The sequence below is a fragment of the Ictalurus furcatus genome, chromosome 4 (genome assembly GCF_023375685.1).
Source record: "Ictalurus furcatus strain D&B chromosome 4, Billie_1.0, whole genome shotgun sequence".
Classification (NCBI taxonomy): domain Eukaryota; kingdom Metazoa; phylum Chordata; class Actinopteri; order Siluriformes; family Ictaluridae; genus Ictalurus; species Ictalurus furcatus.
In genome coordinates this window covers 21,449,846-21,468,431 of record NC_071258.1, presented here as the reverse complement: position 1 = coordinate 21,468,431, position 18,586 = coordinate 21,449,846, and the positions used below count along the sequence as shown (strand labels likewise).

The window sequence follows — 18,586 nt, the reverse complement described above, 5'->3', positions numbered from 1 at the left end:
GACCTTTGATTTCAGTATCTGGCGTGACCCCCTTGTACAGAAATAACTGCAACTAAACATTTCTGATAATTGTTGATCCATCCTGCACCACAGCTTGGAGGAATTTTAGACTGTTCCTCAGTACAGAACAATTTCAACTCTGGGATGATGGTGGGTTTCCTCTCATGAACTGCTTGCTTTAGGCCACAACATTTCTATTGGATTAAGGTTTGGACTGGCCATTCCAAAGTATTAACTTTATTCTTCTTTAACCATTCCTTGGTAGAATGACTTGTGTGCTTTTTTTTTTTTTTAATAAGAGTTATCATCTTGCTGCATGCCCTGCTTTCTATTGAGGTTCTGTCCATGACCGATATCCTGACATTTTCCTTTAGAATTTGCTGGTATAATTTAGAATTGATTGTTGCATAAATGGTGGCAAGCAGTCCTGGCCCAGATGCACCAAAATTGCCCCAAATCGTGATACTACCACCGGCATGTTTCACAGATGGGATAAGGTTCTTATGCTAGAATGCAGTGTTTTCCTTTCTCCAAACATAACGCTTCTCATTTAAACCAAAAATTCTATTTTCTCCTTACAACCCTGCTATGCACACCATTTATTGTTCAGTATTCTCCTGATGATGGACTCATGAACATTAAGACAATAAGCCAATGTGAGAGCGGCCTTTAGTTGCTTAGAAGTTACCCTGGGTTTCTTTGTGACTTCGTTGACTATTACATGTCTTTCTTTTGGAGTGATCTTTGTTGAACACTCCTGGGGAGGGTAACAATGGTCTTGAATTTCCTCCATTTGAACACTATCTGTATGACTGTGGTTTGGTGGAGTCCAAACTCTTTAGAGATGGTTTTGTAACCTGGCCCATGTAGTCCAGAAGTATAACTACAAACACAAATATACATTATTCACAAATACATTGAGGATCTTTTGAACACATTTTAAATCATAAGTCTAAATGTCTAAATATTTAACAAAATAAGAATGTTCTTCAAAATAATAAGAGTTTTTCATGTGTGGAGAGCAATAAGGGATGCAGTTGTTAGAAACTACTTTGACTGGTTCATCTCTGATGATTGTGTCATTGTAATCATTGTACAGTGACAAATGACACTTAAAATTAAATAATATTTTGTTTGACATTGACCACTGTTTTGGGGGATTATTTATGGGGACAAAATCTTTTTTCTTTTTTACTTTACTCTACTGAAAGGCTTAGTTGGTAGCCTGATGTGTAATTTATCACTAACAGTTAAACAAATCAAGTGCAAAATATTAATACATTTATATACTACATGATACAAATGTTGTATTATTTGACCAGTTTTGTAGCTTTATTACATTTTGTTCCTGGAAATCCTCCCTGAATCCACCCTTTTTCTGGGTCAGGATAATCCAGATGTTTTGGATAACAGGTATCCCAATCCTACTAAAAACTTTTGAACAACACATACTGGAGATTTGATCCAGATAAAAAGCAAGATTGGATTACATGATCCAATCTGATTTCAGAATCATTTTCTTCTTTTGAACAACCCATTTTCAAGTTTAGATCCAATCCAATATCTGAAATCCACTCAGATTACTCCTGAACAACTGGGCCCTGATTGTCGTCCCATTGATTTGAAAACACCTGACTCTAATTTCACCTGCAAGTTAAACTGCCAATCCTAGAGGTTCACATGCATTTGCCACTCACAGATATGTAATATGGACTCATTTTCTTCAATAAATAAATGAGCAAGTATAATATTTTTCTCATTTGTTTAATTAGGTCCTCTTTGTCTACTTTTAGGACTTGTGTGAAAATCTGATGATATTTTAGGTCATATTTATGCAGATGTATGGAAAATTTTAAAGGGTTCACAAACTTTCAAGCACAACTGTATACCATTCCAGAAACACTGGAAAACAGTGAAAAATAATTATAAATTAATGTTTGTTTTATATTATATAACTGTATAACTGTTCTGTGGAACACACTGGCAAGCTTTCTGTCCTCTGTTTAATGTGATTGACTATACTAAGTATGTGTCAAAATAATAATGTCTTTCCCAAATCAAGAAACTGTTGTTTTCAGGGGTTAACATTATCTCCTAGCATCTTTACATTGTACGAATTTCCCCTGTTCCATGTTTCTCCTAGGCTTTTTTCACGCTTTCCCCTGCTTTTTTTGTTTTTCAAGGCATACCCAGTTGCCTTTTTCTTGTGTTCAGTCTAGTGATATAATCCAATATTCGAATCTGATTGTTATGCCACAGCACTGGATGTTGTCTGCCTCAGGAAACAGCTTTGACTCTACCCTCTTGTAGGGTTAATACTCTCTGTGGAGAGCTTCATCTCACTTAATGTTCATTTACCATTAAGAGTTAGAAGTACAGTATGTGATGCTTTTGTAACCACAAGCCCCCAAGAGTTGTTTAATTTTGATGTATGCTGCACAGTGAATGCAGTATCACTGTTATATACACTCAAGGCTGGATAAACATAAACTGAAACTGTATAAACTGTGCTATTGAAAATATCTGTAAAATTAAATTTTGCAAAATTAGTGTTTAGCTTTGACTCTGTTACCTCTGATTCTCTGTATCTCAGGGGTCATGGGAATCAAGGGCCTAGAAAGAAACCTGTCAGAGAATTTGAGTGGTGGGTTGTCTTCCCAAAACTCATGGGTCACCCTTGGAGAGTGGAATGGAAGAGGTTGTGTATATGGGCTGCTGTAAATAGAATGTCTTTTTGATGTCATAGCCTAGGTCCATAGCCAAGGCAGTTTCCAGCACGCTTAGCACTAGTACTGGCATAAAGTGGGAAATGAGCAGCATGTGTAGAAGAGGGCCAAAGAGCACAAGCTTTGGATCAGTCTAGGGCTGCAACTAATGATTATTTTGATAATCGATTAATATGTCGATTATTTCTGATTAATCAGTTAGTTGGGTTAAAAGGCCAATTTTTATTTTCTGTATTTTTTCTCTTGAAAAAAACGTTATTTCACATTTTGCCCAATGTTGTCCTTCAAATACTGTGCAAACTGAAGGCTATGATAAAGGTATTAAATGTATCTATGTGGGCTATGATATACAATTTGCAAAGGATTAAAAAAAAAAAAAATTTTTTTGTTTTCAAAATATACAACTGATTGTCCACAACCTTTAAAGCAGAAGTTAAATCACTATATTAAAAATGCTGAAAAAGAAAAACAAAAGCACAAACTAACTGTTAACTGGTAATTTTTTGCAATAACACACACATTCACTCATTTGAACACAGTAACATGTTGCTTTATTCTGTAAATGTATCACACTTCTTATATAGAATTACATGCTTTAAAGGGTCATGAAACCTCCCTTTTTCAGCTCAAGTCTACCGCTCAATTTTTTTGAAAAATGCAGCTTAAATGGGCGTAGATGGCTGTGTGAAGAAGGGAGGGGGTGTGGCAGGGAAAGCCAGGAGAGGAAGAGGATGGCGAGCCTTCAGAACACTAAAAAAAAAAAAAAAAAGATGGATAGTGACTTTTGCAGTGAAGTTTGCAGATGAGGCAGAGGACTTCTCCTGAATCCCCCAGGGCTAAATGAAGACATAATAGATAGCATTACAGGTCCTATGCCATGTCTATTTGAATCATTAGCCCCTGGTGTGACTATGGAGGAAAACATAACAAAACCGGAGGCAGTGCGGATGAGAGAAATGTTGGAATGGTAATTAGCTAATAGGCTCAAGCTTTTCATTAATAAAAAGGCGAAGTTATTCCCTTCAACACGGACTCTCGTTGCATAATTTTACACACAATGGCCCACATCGCTTTAATATTATATTATATATCGTATGTTAGGGCTGCATAATTAATCAAATATCGATCGCGATTAAGATTTTGACTGGCCACGATTAAATGAACATGATCGATTGCGATATTAACGTTTGAAGTTCATCCTCCGCTAATAGAAAACTCCGCTGCAGATCAAAACAAGCGCTTCCTAAACTTACAGCCAATCACCATAGAGCGGCACAGGGATGATATCATTTTGTAGTGGCCAAAACCAGAAATGGAGTTAGCCCTTTTAGCCCTCGTGCTGCCATCTTCGCTTCGAGCTCCAGTGCTTTGTGCGAGGGGAAATCATGACAATAACATGATGCTAAATGGCACTACAGAGGTTGTCGGGGACATTAAACATCATCACACTGAACTGGAAAAAACTTTGCAGATAAACTCAGGGCTCTACAGTGTGACCATTTCACTCGCATTTGTGACTGAAAAGTATTTTCTGCGACTGTGAATAAATATTTATTTGCACCGGTGCGAGTGAACTGTTCGGAGTTGTATAATACAATCGGAATAAAAACTACAACTCCAAAATGCAACTACACCGAGCAACAGTTACTTTCACACTGCTTTTCATTTCCTCAGTCAAACAGGTGTGTAAATACTGAAAAGAAGCTATTATGTTGACAAGTAACTCTATACATCATCTGCTTCAACTTTCCGATCTCACAACCGCCATCTTTTATTGATCCTGCAAAATGACATGAACTTGCACCTGCTTGTGTAGAGACAGTGGCTTCGGGCGGAGCAAATTAATAATAATGCTAACGCTACAAGGTGGGTTTAATTCAAACTTCTTTATTAAAAAATTCCTCACCAATCATAAGCAAGAGTAGCAACTGTTCAGTCTGTAAACATACAGTACGCTGCAGCTCTCCATTCACTAACTCTAATTCACTTCATTTAAACTCACGGTTGCCAGATATCACTAGAAAACTCAACTCCAGTTTCCATGTTTTGATTTGATCCCCCCCAAAACCCAATATTATCAGCAGACATGGACGCTGTACTGGGGGAACCGATCTAAAACTGATAAACAAACAAAAATAAAACTACTAAAATGTAAAGACAGAAAATGTGCTTAGTTATAAATAAATCATTTAATATAAAGAATAGATATTATAATAACTTAATAAAATATAGATAGAATGAGAAATTAAATAATGTTTAATTACTATGGGTTGCATTTAATATCAATTTGACATTTAGCTTAGTTCGCTATCTCCATAGAAAGCTATTAACCTTTTTCCTAAATATGGATTATTTTTGTGTTAGTCTACTTTTAATTAGGACTCTTTATTGTTTAAGATATTTAAAAATAAATATTTTATGCTTGTTTATTTATCAGTTAACCAACAGTATCTCATTGCTATTATTTTAACTCATTTAAAAGTGACCATGAGCAGAGAGCTTACATTTAACTGTTTATGATAGACTTCCTGATTAAAGTGTAAACAAAAAAAGATTGGTATCTGAATCCGTATCGGCTGTAAAAATCCTGATCAGAGCATTAGTAATGAACACCATTATACTAAAGCTCTTTGCATCTGACGGGTAAATGAACTCACCCAATCACATCCTATATGAGATTATTCAGATATATACACAATATACACAGAGTGGTTTGAGAACTGGCTCCAGCCCAGAACCATGACAGTGGAAAATGTCTAATAGTGTAGCTTTAAATATATTTAAGAGGAGCCGACTTCAAACACTGAACATTGATGTTTATTGTATTTGTTTACAAGGTGGAGCAGGTTAACGGTTGTTTTTTTGCACACAGTCTGTAAAATTAACTGAAAATATTACATTTAGTTTATCAGAAGGTAAATTAATTTGTCATGGCTCACACTCTGTTCCTAAATTCTGTCATAATTGACCAGCTCAAGTTTTCACATGCCTACTTGTGTGTTATATTGTGACATGAGAAAACTTAATAAATGTGAAAGTGCAATAAAAATATGTTGTCACTAAAATCAATTAATAAGTATGATAAATAATCGAGATCTCAATATTGATCAAAATAATCAGGATTATCATTTTGGCCATAATCGTGCAGCCCTATTGTATGTACAGTTTTTATAATATTTTATTATTGTTTTCCTCGAGCCAGAGGTAGTGCGGATGAGAGAAATGTTGGAATGCTAGTTAGCTAATAGGCTTGAGCTTTTCATGAATAAAAAAGGGAAGGCTCTTCCCTTCAACATGGACTCTCGTTGTATAGTTTTGCAGGCGACGGCCTGTGGAGATTTAAGCGGTTTAATTAGCTCAAAAGGTAAGTAAAACGGTCATGGTTAAAATTAGACACATACCTCATTTGAAGGCATAGAAAAGTCCTTGGGTCTGAGTACCGCAACATTGTGTAGACGCAAACTGCTTTCATGAGCAAGTCCGAAGTCCACCTTTCTCCAATTCTCATAACGCTCCACAATAAACACACTCGAACTCTTACACCACTGAAACAAACACCTCTGACCCATTTGAATGCCTCTCTCATCTACTACATCTGTAGGAATGCACCATGTGCTGTCATGACTAATTAAGAGACAGCATCTTCTCATAGAATAAGAACATGCAGACTTATGAATAATTGAGACCCCGACAAGTCATCGAAGTACTGTAGTACATTGTCACGCCACTGCCTGTAACCGAGATTTTAAACCAGGAAGTTGAAAATAGCGGACAAAAGCTCAAAATTAACCAGCTATCTCCTACAATTAAAATTAACAGATGCTAAGAACACCTTTGTTAAAATCTCAGAAAATGTAGTTTAGTGTTTCATGATGCTTTAACCCCATTACAGTTATTGCTGTCATAAAAAATACAATTACTTTTGTTTCTAAGTATAGCTGAATATAGCATCAAACAACATATTTGATCAAAATGAATATTTTAGTCAAAGTTATTGTGCTTCCTTTCTATTGCACGCTGTTTGACGTGCATACGTGGACTCGTGCTCATTCAGTGAAGTTTAATGGAGACTGTCTTGCTGTCAGGATGAGCCTTTATGTAAAATGGAAATCCTGGCATGAATTTCTAACATTTACAGATAAGGATATAAAGGTAAAAATGTAATTACTGCGGTGAAGAAAACATGTCTGGAGCACAAACAGCACATGCATCTGACACGACAAGCCATGTTAATACTCTTACGAGTTTGTTTGAAGCGCTTAATATAAAACATTCTCATGTTTTGGACAACCTGGATCGTGCACTTTTCCCAGAGTAGCTCGCTCTGTGACCTCCGCTGTTTTTCAGATGTGTTTTATTGATAGAAATGCTTATTTCACCATTGTGAAGTGACGTCACTGACTGAGGTTATCCACAGTGACGTCACAGACCCAACTAATCCATAATGAAATTTGTTGTTGATTATTTTTATTATCGATTTTATTGATTAGTTGTTGTAGCCCTAGATCAGTCTATAGTTGTTGAAGGAAAAGTCTTGAACTTAAGTCTCAATCCCGTTTCTGTTTTTAAAAAGAATGTAATTTTATGTCCTGCTGTCTTCTACACCTGCACACACACATGCAGGCCACGCTTACAACTGCTCCTTTACTATGAGGCCTTTGGAAGGTCAGAGTCCATGACCCTCATACTGCTGAACATGTAGCATGTGCTTGTGTGCTCTATGCTTGTATGTGTTTTTATATTTATCATTTACTGTAAGCAAGTGTTTTAATGTGTAGTATGCAGATAATGTGCATGTGCAGACAGTGAACTGATCTCCATGAGCATTCCAGGTATTCTGATTTATTCTCCTCATAGCTCCACTGAGCTCCAGTGTTCAAGCTGTGATACATGACATACAACTGCTCTTCTTGGCCACATCTTTCACACACTGACCCATTTATTTTTGTTATGCCACCACATGGGCTGCCATAGAGGAGTCCTATTCACTTTTAAAATAGCTCAGTGACAGGCCAGTATTGGGTGGTGGTGGTAACCATCAAAGGGTTTTCAGAATATGGGTGGGAAAAAATCTCCATTATTTTTGATATGGTGATTTCTTGAATGCCCAATCTAACAGGTTTGTAAGTATATGGAAACACCACATTAGCTTATAAGAAAGCTTGACTCTGTAGCACTAATTGTGTTTTTGAATCTGCATTCTTCGCTTGCCTATATCAACTTCCCAGTTGGCAGTGAGCAAAGCCTTTCCTCACTTTCAGTTACAGGCTTTGTTCACTGCCAATTGGGAAGTTGAAACTGATTTAAATTAAACAAGTTAAAGGCTGATTCACCTACAGTGCCCTCCACTAATAACAAGTGTCTTGGCATCCATGGTAAATATGAGCAAAGAAGGCTGTGAAAATTTGTCTTTGTTGTTTAACCTTTTGATCTTTTGTTCATAAAATTCACAAAAATTCTCTGATGGATATCAAACAATTGCAAACAAAACACAGGTTTATCAAAAAATCTCTTTGTTAAATATAGGTGTGCAACAATTATTGGCACCCTTTTAGCCAATATTTTTTGCTACCTCCCTTTGCCAAGATAACAGCTCTGAGCCTTCTCCTGTAATGCCTGATGTGGTTAGAGATGTTCTTGCTACATGACAGTGGATCTGAGACCATTCCTCCATACAGAATCACTCCAGATCCTTCAAATTTTGAGGTCCAGGCTGATGGACTCTCTTCAGTTCACCCTACAGGTTTTCTATGGGTTTCAAGTCAGGGGACTGGGATGGCTATGGCAGCATCTTGGTTTACTGACCACAAAAATAATTTTTGTGTTGATTTTGATGTATGTTTTGGATCATTGTCCAGCTGGAAGATCCACCCATGGCCCATTTTAAGCTTTCTGGCAGAGGCAGTCTGGTTTTCATTTAATATCTGTTGATATTTGATAGGGTCCATGATGCCATGTATCCTAACAAAATGTGCAGGTCCTCTGGCAGGAAAACAGCCCCAAAACATTAAAGAGCCACCACCATATTTAACCATGGGCATGAAGTACTTTTCCATATGGATGAGTAGATGATGTAGGAGACTTCAGATTGTAGTTTTGGAAACTTTCTGACCCCAAGACCAACTAACTTCTGCAATTCTCCAGCTGTGATCCTTGGAGATTTTTTGGCTACTTGAACCATCCTCTTCACAGTGCATTGAGACAATATAGACACATGTCCAATTCCAGGTTGATTCATAACATTTCCAGTTGACTGGTGGAAATGAGCATTTTCAATGCTTGCACTGTTTTCTTATAGCCACTTCCCCTTTTTGTGAAGCTCAACAACCTTTTGTTGCACATCACAGCTTTATTCCTTGGTTTTACCCATTGTTATGAATGACTAAGGGATTTTGGCCTATGTGTTACCTCATATTTATACCCCTGTGAAACAGGAAGTCATGGTTGAACAATTTCTTGTTCCTTATCACCCAGGTGTACCAAAAAAAAAAAATTAAATATCAATGGGAATATACTTCAAATATATTCTTCTCAAATATAATTCTTCTCAAATATGTTCTCAAATTAATTCAGTATTAGTGGAGGGCACTGTACTTATTTTTTCACATGCCTAACCGTGTTTAGGATGCGTTTGGTTGCGTTAAATAACCCGCCAGTAAAGCGCTTCAGTTTACTGGTGTTCATTCACTGTTCAGCTTCAGCTCACGCAGCTTAGCGGGTCAATCCCCAACGTTATTGAGTATGACTTGATTATTTGAAACACTAGAACTATTCTTTCTAGATTTTTCTTCTTCGAAAAACATTAATATCTTGCATGTCATTTCATTAAAACAGTGTTTTAATTAAAATTGATGCTGCACATCTTAAATTTGAACGCACAATTTTTGCTTTTGAATGCACATTTTTATCTTAAATTTGACAAATATTTGAAGTTCAAATTTAACTTGACAGCCCTAGAGTAGAGGACAGAAGTAGCACAAATGGCCAATGTTGGTGATATTCATTCTTATGAAAACAAACGCATGCAAACACATTGGGCAGTATTGAGGTCAGCAAAAATTATCGAGGTCATGTCCATATAACTGTACGATGAGTCGATACTGTAATTATCATGATGGGCCTTAACACTGCATTTGTGAAAGAACCCTATGAAGTTAAGTTGGAATGTGGACTTAATAAAGTTTAAAAGTTTACAACACCTCACATTATTATGCAGTTTTGAGTATGTTATTCGATATGCTAATGTCGAATAACGACGATACTACACTGTAACATTAAACCTACCTGCCTAATATTGTGTAGGTCCCCCTTGTGATGCCAAAACAGCTCTGACCCGTTGAGGCATGGACTCCACAAGACCTCTGAAGGTGTGCTGTGGTACGTGGCACCAAGTTGTTGGCAGCAGATCCTTTAAGTCCTGTAAGTTTGGAGGTGGGGCCTCCATGGAGAGACTTTTTTTGTCCAGCACATCCCACAGATGTTCGATTGGATTGAGTTGGTATGTGGCAAAGAAACATCCACATGAATGCCAGAACTCAAGGTGTCCCAGCATAACATTGCCCAGAGCATCACAATGCCTCTGCCAGATTGCTTTCTTCCCATGGTGCATCCTCTTTGCTCTTCTTTATTTTATCCATGCTCAGTGTGGTGTACACACACACAAAACACTAATTGAGTCAATTTTTCTCCATTTAAACTGGTTGCAAGTGTGATTACTATATTGCCAGCACCTATGACTTGCTAAAGGTCAGTTTAATTACAAATTAAAGGAACATCACATGATAGGAAAAAAAAATATTTCTGAAGATGTTGAAAACGTGGCAGTAATTTTGTCCAGTCCATTTTGGAGTTCTGTGTGGATTGTCTCAGATTTCTTTTTTTTTTTTCTCTGCTTTTTTTGTGTTGCTCCAATGCAAACAAAAAAATTAAACATGAGAATACCAAGGCATTTGTAATTGCAACAATATTCTGGGAGAAGTAGTGCATTATCTGACAAATGCAGGGGTACCCATATTTAGTGTTTCACACGGCTCTGTTCTAGGCCCATTGCTCTTATCTTTCTATGCTACCTCTTGAAAACATGATTTTATCTTCCACTGCTATGCTGATGACACACAGCTTGATGTTAATTCTGACATGACAGAAGTACTTTTACTAGGACCACATGCAGCTAGAAGAAAGCCTTCTGATTATTTAGTAACTCTGGAATGGCCTTTCAGTTATATCATGTGCACCTTTGAAAGATCTTGGTATGATTATTGACTGTAGTGTCTTATTTGAAGCTCATATCTATAATACTAGAATAGGCTTTTTTCCTCTCAGATATATTGCAAGAAAAGACACAAGTTCATGCTTCTTTTATCTATTATCTATTAGACGATGGCATTGCTGACTCGATGTTCCAGTAGGTGCATAAACAAGCTCTAGTTAGGATGCAGTAGCCAGAGTCCTTACTAGAACCAAAATAAAATAATATAATCACAACACCGCTTATCTACACTGCATTGGCTCCCAGTAAACATTCTAATTGATTATAAAATACAACTAATGACCTATTAAGCACTGAATGGTTTCATACCACAGTACTTGAGCAAACTGGTTACTTATGATCCACTGTGCCTGCTTTGATCAAAAGGTGCAGGCTCTTTATTAGTACTTTAGAATAATGTAGCTCAGAGCAGGGGTGTAGAGCATTTTCTTGCAAAGGCCTTCAGTTATGGAACAGGCTTCTGATTAGTGTTTGTAATAATTTTTTAGATTTGTTAACAGTATGGCCACCACATGCTAGTTAACCCTCTTACCCCGTATGGCCAAAAAACCGGCTTGCCCGTCTTTGATCTATTCCCGTAAGGACGATATACCAGCTCGGTCGTTTATGCCAAATACCCGTAAGGCCGATATAGCGGCTTTACAGTGTAAACGTTATCCCCGTAAGGCCGGTGTACCGGCATTACTCTGCTATGATTCCTTACTTATTTAATTATTATTTTTTAACCCGGAAGGTTGATGACGTCATGGCGTCACGACGTGATTACGTTATTACGCCGGCATTACGATGAAGATCCAAGCGTGAATATTGGTGTAATAGTAGAAGTGAACTAAAAATGCCAAAGCGAAAAGCTAATCGTGTTCCAGCTTAAAGTTACACCTACAGTGAACACAGGTACATCTAAAACAGTGGAAAAAAAAGAAAACATACACAGTTACACAGGCGAGAGCAAGGATTCTAGATAGTGACAGCAGTGAAAGTTCAGGCGATGTTGAAACTGATAGAGACGCAAACTCTCCTGATTCAGACCCTGATCCGTCTTCATCTTCAGCATCAACCAGTGTGACAGACACGGCAGGAGTCTGGAGTCATAACGGAACCATTTCTGTGCATTCGTGAAAACAGTGCCTGCTAGTCTGATTATCACCAGAAACTTGACTTTTGGCGCTAAAATGCATTTATTTTTTATTTATTTATTTATTATTTACTTGAATTTATTCAAAGGCATTGACAACACTGATGCTCGTATGGTACTTCTAAAGGAGTATAAGGATTTTAGCGAGCATTTTTCGTCATTTGTCTAGTTAAGAATTGTGCTCTAAGTGGAGTAAAAACACTGAACTGCTTCTTTTTCAAAGTAATATTACACAAATACATTATTATAAGTTGTTTCAAGGCCTAAAAATGTTAAAATTAAAATGTTGATTTTGGGGCCAATTTTGGCCTGGGAACTCAGGGTTGGCGTGCTGTTTCTGTGGGGAATATAGGGTTGTGGGACATAATACTGTGGGAACTAAGGGGTAAGAGGGTTAATATAAGTGGGGCAGAGCTAGCTTACTCAAACAGCTGTAATTCATGATTGATTGTATAGATTCACACCAAACTTGGCAAAGCTGGAGTTAAGATCAAATAGCTGTATCTGAGAAACCGAAATACTGATCAAGCTGAAATTTTGTGTGCTGCATTGTTCTGTTAATCTGTGACTGGATCTTTAATTATTACTGCGTTACTTTAAAAACGTGGTTGCCCTTAGCTATTCTCTTATCAGCAGGCATTTCACACAATTACCCTTGAGCTGTCATCACAAAAATTGTATGTTCATCTATGGTTTCTTTATTATTCTGTATCATTTGGCAAGAACTGGCAATTGGGGCCTATATTTGCTGAGGCTGCTTGGACATCATTATTATTATTAGTCTTTTTCTCCCCTAATACAAATCATGCAGACCAAACCATATATCATGGAGAAATTTGGACAATAGGTGGTACTCCCTAGTCTTACTAGCCGAGCAAGCGAGATAACCCCATGCAGCCTAATGGTAGAGCTATAGCGCACCATACTGTATACTTTTTAGTCTCTATCTCGAGAACCCTGAGGCCTAGATCGAATTTTTTTTGTCTCATTCCATGGCTAATTCCAATCCAATTTGCAATTTAATAATCAAGTGTAGCCCATTTAGATTTAGTTTGCATAATATGCTAAGCCATTTGTTGTGGACTAGTTCTAAGATTTGTACAGTTTCTTCCAAAAAATTAGTGTTAAACTACTCAGCAGAGTAAGAATCACAATAATTATGAAAAAACACTAACCAATGTGACTGCCAATCAATTATATCAATGTGAAGCCCAATTTTCTCAAACAGCTGACCATGAAACCATTCAGGCATAACGTGTGCAAAGATTGGTATTGCTCTTAAAAACCTATTCATGTTTTTGCTCATAAAAACAAGCATATCTCTTGTGCAATAAGGTGTATGTTGATTTTTTTTTTTCTTCTGCTTGTTTGGCTGAAACCATAAACATTTGCTTTTTGTACCATTGAGTCCTGCCCTCTTAAATTTTTAACAATTTGCATAATATACAAAGCCTATTTTTGTGAAGTCAGTCTAACATACTGTTAAATTACTATGACTGTAATGGCGTATTATTTTTTCATTTGTTACTTAGGCTTTTTAATTAAATGCATCTTTCTATCAAAAAACATTCAGCAGACTGCATAATAAAGTAGGCTATTCATCATTGCTTGAGGTGAAATAGACATATAAACTTAATTTGTCCCCCATTTCCTCCTCTAAAAAAGTAGTTTCCTTTAGAGGGGAGGCTATTGGGGTTCTCATAAGCATTCTTTCACTACTAATTCACTATTACTGTCAATCACAGCGATTATCTTTAGAACATGGAGAAAGCAGGATTCAAATGCATATTTGAGCTACGGCAAGCAAACACCTGAATGTGAAAGGCCTGTGCTTTAGACATTCCCTTCCTGTGAGTCAGACCTGGTATCCCTGCACACCCGTGCACAGAGCCTACTGTTTAATTAGCCAGGTTGAATTTTTATTATATGCTACTAAGAGTCTGAAAGGATCACATAAACAGTGTCTCATTATTAAGTTTACATTTTTCTGCTTTTATACTGTTGAAGGTTTTAATCAATTTAAAATTGGAACCATTGCTAGTTGAGGCTATGCTTATAAGTTTATACATTTGTACGGGCACCATTAAAATCCAATTTGTAAGTGTATTTTAATGGTGACCGTGTTAAAAAAATGCATGTTTTTTCATGCAGGATCAGGAAACCTATCACGCACAATGTCGCAGGACTAGTCTGACCAGTTTCTTAGAATTAAATACATTTGTTACTAAGTATAGACAAGAATGCATTGCAATTTAAACATGTAATATAAATAATGCTTGAATGTCCTTCAATTTTTTTCATTCTATGGCTTTGATGCTTGTGGTGGGGGGGTTCATTCATCAGTAAGTAACTGCTGAAAAAGTAGCAGATTCCTCCTCTTCAAAAACACAAAGAATTTATTTGTTGCTGAACCTAATCCTGAAGTCAGATTTAACTAAATCCTCGACATCCATTTCTTGTATCGATTAAGCTGCTGACTCGGCTTTCTATCGTTGTGGTGATCATGCCGTTTTTCTACCATTAATATGTGGTGTTCTCAAAATTATGCTTTGTTTTCGTAATGCTATGACTTTATTCTCAATATATTATGAATTTATTCTCATAATGCAACAACTTTATTCCCAAATAATATGACCTCAATTTCATAATGTTCCAACTTTTATTTTTTAAATTTGCCATTGTAGCCGGTCTGCCTACTCTGTGTACAGCCTATAGCATACTGTAGGTCGCCAGTGCGTCTTTTGAGGTCAGGGGAGTGACGTACCTGCTAGCCTCTGGTACTGTTCAATGAAAATATAAAATTACTGTCACTATAACATTAACACTATAATAAAACAGTGGTCAAATATCAGATCCTTAGCTTTTAAATAACATATTGTCAATCAAGATGAGGTAATTCGTTTAACTGTTCAATGTAATGTAATGTCATGTTCTTTTACGCCTTTAAGAATCTGCTCAACCAATGTGAAACGACTGCCACCTAATGGTCTTGTCTCGACAGCGCTGACTAACTGAGTGACATACGTGCTGCGGCGTACTGCAGGATCACGTTCTATTTCTCGTTCATTTTTAATGGCCACATCTGCACTTCAAAATATGGCCACTGTCAGCCATTAAGCTTTATGAAGGCATTTCACAAAATTAGCTTTGAGCAATCGTCAAAAACGTGATACATATGTTCATGTGTGGGCTCTTTATTGTTCTATATAAGGTAGGAAGTACTGATGCACCGAAATGAAAATTCTTGGCCGAAGCTGAAACCGAATATAATGAAAAACCTGGAAGAAGGCCGAATACCGAACACGTTTTTTCGCGTTTTTTCCATTTATTTTGCCATTTTTTTTCACTATTGCATAAATTAAATAGTCAAAATGTGTCTTTTACTATTTTGTCTTGCTTTTCAAAGAAAATAAATAAATAAATAAATACGTATTCTACTCCCTTACGTCTCGCGACGTGACAGAATACTCCGGAACAGAAACAAAACAAACGCACGTGTCCAGAGTAAACAATGCCACGGTTGTCAACATCCGAAGATCATGCACTCGCTGAGTACTCATGCATGCACACGCCCTCTCATCTCTCAGAGCGCGCTGCCGGAAGTGGAGGTCGTGACATTTGCGCTGCTCACTCTGGTTGCTAGGCTATTTGGTCGCGTCATCAAACATGTCATTGTTCGGTCAAATTTATTCGGCCTTTTCGCTTACACCGAAAGGGCTTTTTTTGCTAAATTATTCGGCCGCCAAACATTCGGTGCATCCCTAGTAGGAAGAGCTGACCACTCGAGGTGATCTTTATATATATAATATGTATGTGTATGTGTGTGCAAAATATGTGTGTGTGTGTGTGTGTGTGTGTGTGTGTGTGTGTGTGTGTAAAAAAAAAAAAAAAAAAAAAAAAAGGGTGTGTGTGTAATGTAATATATATATATATATATATTATTAAATATAATATATATATATATATATATATATAATATATAATAATATATATATATTATTAAATATAATATATATATATATATATATATATAATATATATATATATATATATATATATATATATATATATATATATATATAAATGTCCTGCTCAGTAATGCAAAACACTTGAAATTGACACGTGCCTAAACAGAAAATAGGAATGTATTTAGAGCAGTGGTCACCAACCTTTTTAAGCCCAAGATCCCTGACATTGACCTTGATGAAAGGCAAGATCTAGCTATCAAAAAATTGATAGAAAAAGACAGCCCAAATTGTACTTTCAAGTTGAGGCCTTTTATTTAGTATTTTAATTGTATTTGAATTACATGAAATGCTTTGGTTCTAAACTTTAAAATTGATACAACCAAGAAAACTCTAACAATGTAACAACATTGTAACACTTGCAGTGAGCAGATCATATGAAATTCCATTTTTAACAGTAAAATGCGTATTCGCTGAAGCTTCTAAGGTACTATCATTAGCATTTTATAAATTAACTGGAATAACTAAATTCTAACAACATTTTCAATTAAGCTAAGTGCAGTTCTATGTCCCATCTTATGCAGCATCACTTTTCACAATGCCATCAGAAGGCAAAACTGCTGCAGTAATGTTAATCACTCAAGTTAGTGTGATGACTGTGACTAAACACTGACTATGTTTACATGGACAGCAGTAATCTAATTATTGACCTTACTCTGATTAAGATAATAATGTGATTAAGGTGTTTACATGAGTCGCTTTTAGAATACCTGTCATGTTCCCGTTTTACATGTTATAGAACAAAATTAGATTAACAGCCCGCATCATTACGTCACCACGCCATGCCGTCCGACGTCCCTCCAGAATTTCACGTATCAACATACAGTTCGTCTTTGTTATGGTACCGTATACAGTTTTGGGTGTTTTTATTTAATTTTTTTTTACGAACGCTTTAAGTGCAGTTAATTATTTGTCATGCTATACGTGCTAATAGACAACTGCTTGAAGCCGTGGGCTGTGTCCCAAACCGCATACTTACTGTCTATATAGTAGCCGAGATGCATGTATTTTTCCCCACTACAGGCCTATAGTGGGCAAGTACTCGGTTTAGTACGCAGCCGACCTCTCTTGTTCGCTGTAAAACGTAAAACTGCTGTGTGTGATCGTGTCCTGTCGCAAAATGCGGTGAAAACTCTCACACAACGTTCATAATGTGATTAAGGTGTTTACATGTCTGTAATACACGTCCATAATGCGACTAAAACAGGAGTACTCCACCTGTCTTAATTCGATTAGAGCTTAATTCGAGTAAGACCTTAATTAGATTAAGGTAAGTAAAAATTGCTGTTTACATGGTAGTTTCTTAATCAAAGTATGGTCTTATTCGGGTTAAGAGTAGATTATTGTTGTCCATGTAAATGCAGCTACTGTCTGTGAGTGCTCTGTAGTTAGAGACAGCCTCATAGCTAGAGACAGCCAGTCTGAGGCAGTCTGTGAGGTGTCTGTGTAAGGCGGCTCCTGTATTTGATTTGATTATTTTCATTCGTGAAAATGCCATTTCGCAGAGGTAAATGGATCCAAAGTAGACACTCACTTTCAGTGCATGTGTGGTCAGGAGAGGAAACCTCTCTGTTGACAAATCCCCAAATGTCACTGTCCCTTGATCTGGCTTTCAGTTCTGTCATTTTGCAAATCAACTATCTCTATGTAGGGCTGCACGATTATGGCCAAAATGATAATCCTGATTATTTTGATCAATATTGAGTCCATGATTATTTATCATGATTATTGATTGATTTTAGGGACAACATATTTTTATTGCACTTTCACATTTAAATAAACAGACCACTGCTTTCACCTCCATGTTGTGCTACATTCTTGCTAAAGTACAAATCTTTGTATCAAATTAGACTGGTCCTTAAAGTGCATCATCTCATAGAAGCAAAATATAAATAAAATTCTACCCGGAATATAGGATAAGTAAAAATAAAAATGCCATCAACCAAATAAAAACATGCAATCCAATATAACAATATGCAACTAAATGAAAACAATTCAGGCCTATGCAGAAAAGGCAATAACAGTGTTTACAGGAGGAGAGTTGCAGCCAAATCTCCCAATAGAGTAGCGCAGGGACGATGTCATTTTGTACCGGAACCCGGAAGTTAGCATCATACCGGTTCCCTCGACAAAAACCCAATAGGATTTTCCCATAGGCTTTTGAATTATTGCAAAAAAAAAAAAAAGCTCTGTGATCAACAAAAGTTTACAATACTAACACATTTTGTGCATCAAGATAATTTTCACAAATGAACACAACTTTTATGAAGTTTGAAGCCTAAATACAATCGCCAGAAATAAAAAGCTAAACGTATGCTATAAACGAACTACACCACGGCCGCTCGACTTCGTCACCATCATCAAGCTTCCGACAGCTTTTACAAACTTGATTTAAAACATTTTTCATAATATGGATTTACTCTGTGGATGA

The 18,586-nt window shown here is 36.7% G+C and overlaps 1 protein-coding gene across 7 annotated transcripts in view; it reads left to right on the top strand.

Moving 5' to 3' along the window:
• sema4ba (sema domain, immunoglobulin domain (Ig), transmembrane domain (TM) and short cytoplasmic domain, (semaphorin) 4Ba) overlaps positions 1-18,586 on the top strand; it is a 162,324-nt gene that overhangs the window by 4,306 nt on the left and 139,432 nt on the right. The gene's annotated exons all lie outside the window — the stretch shown is intronic.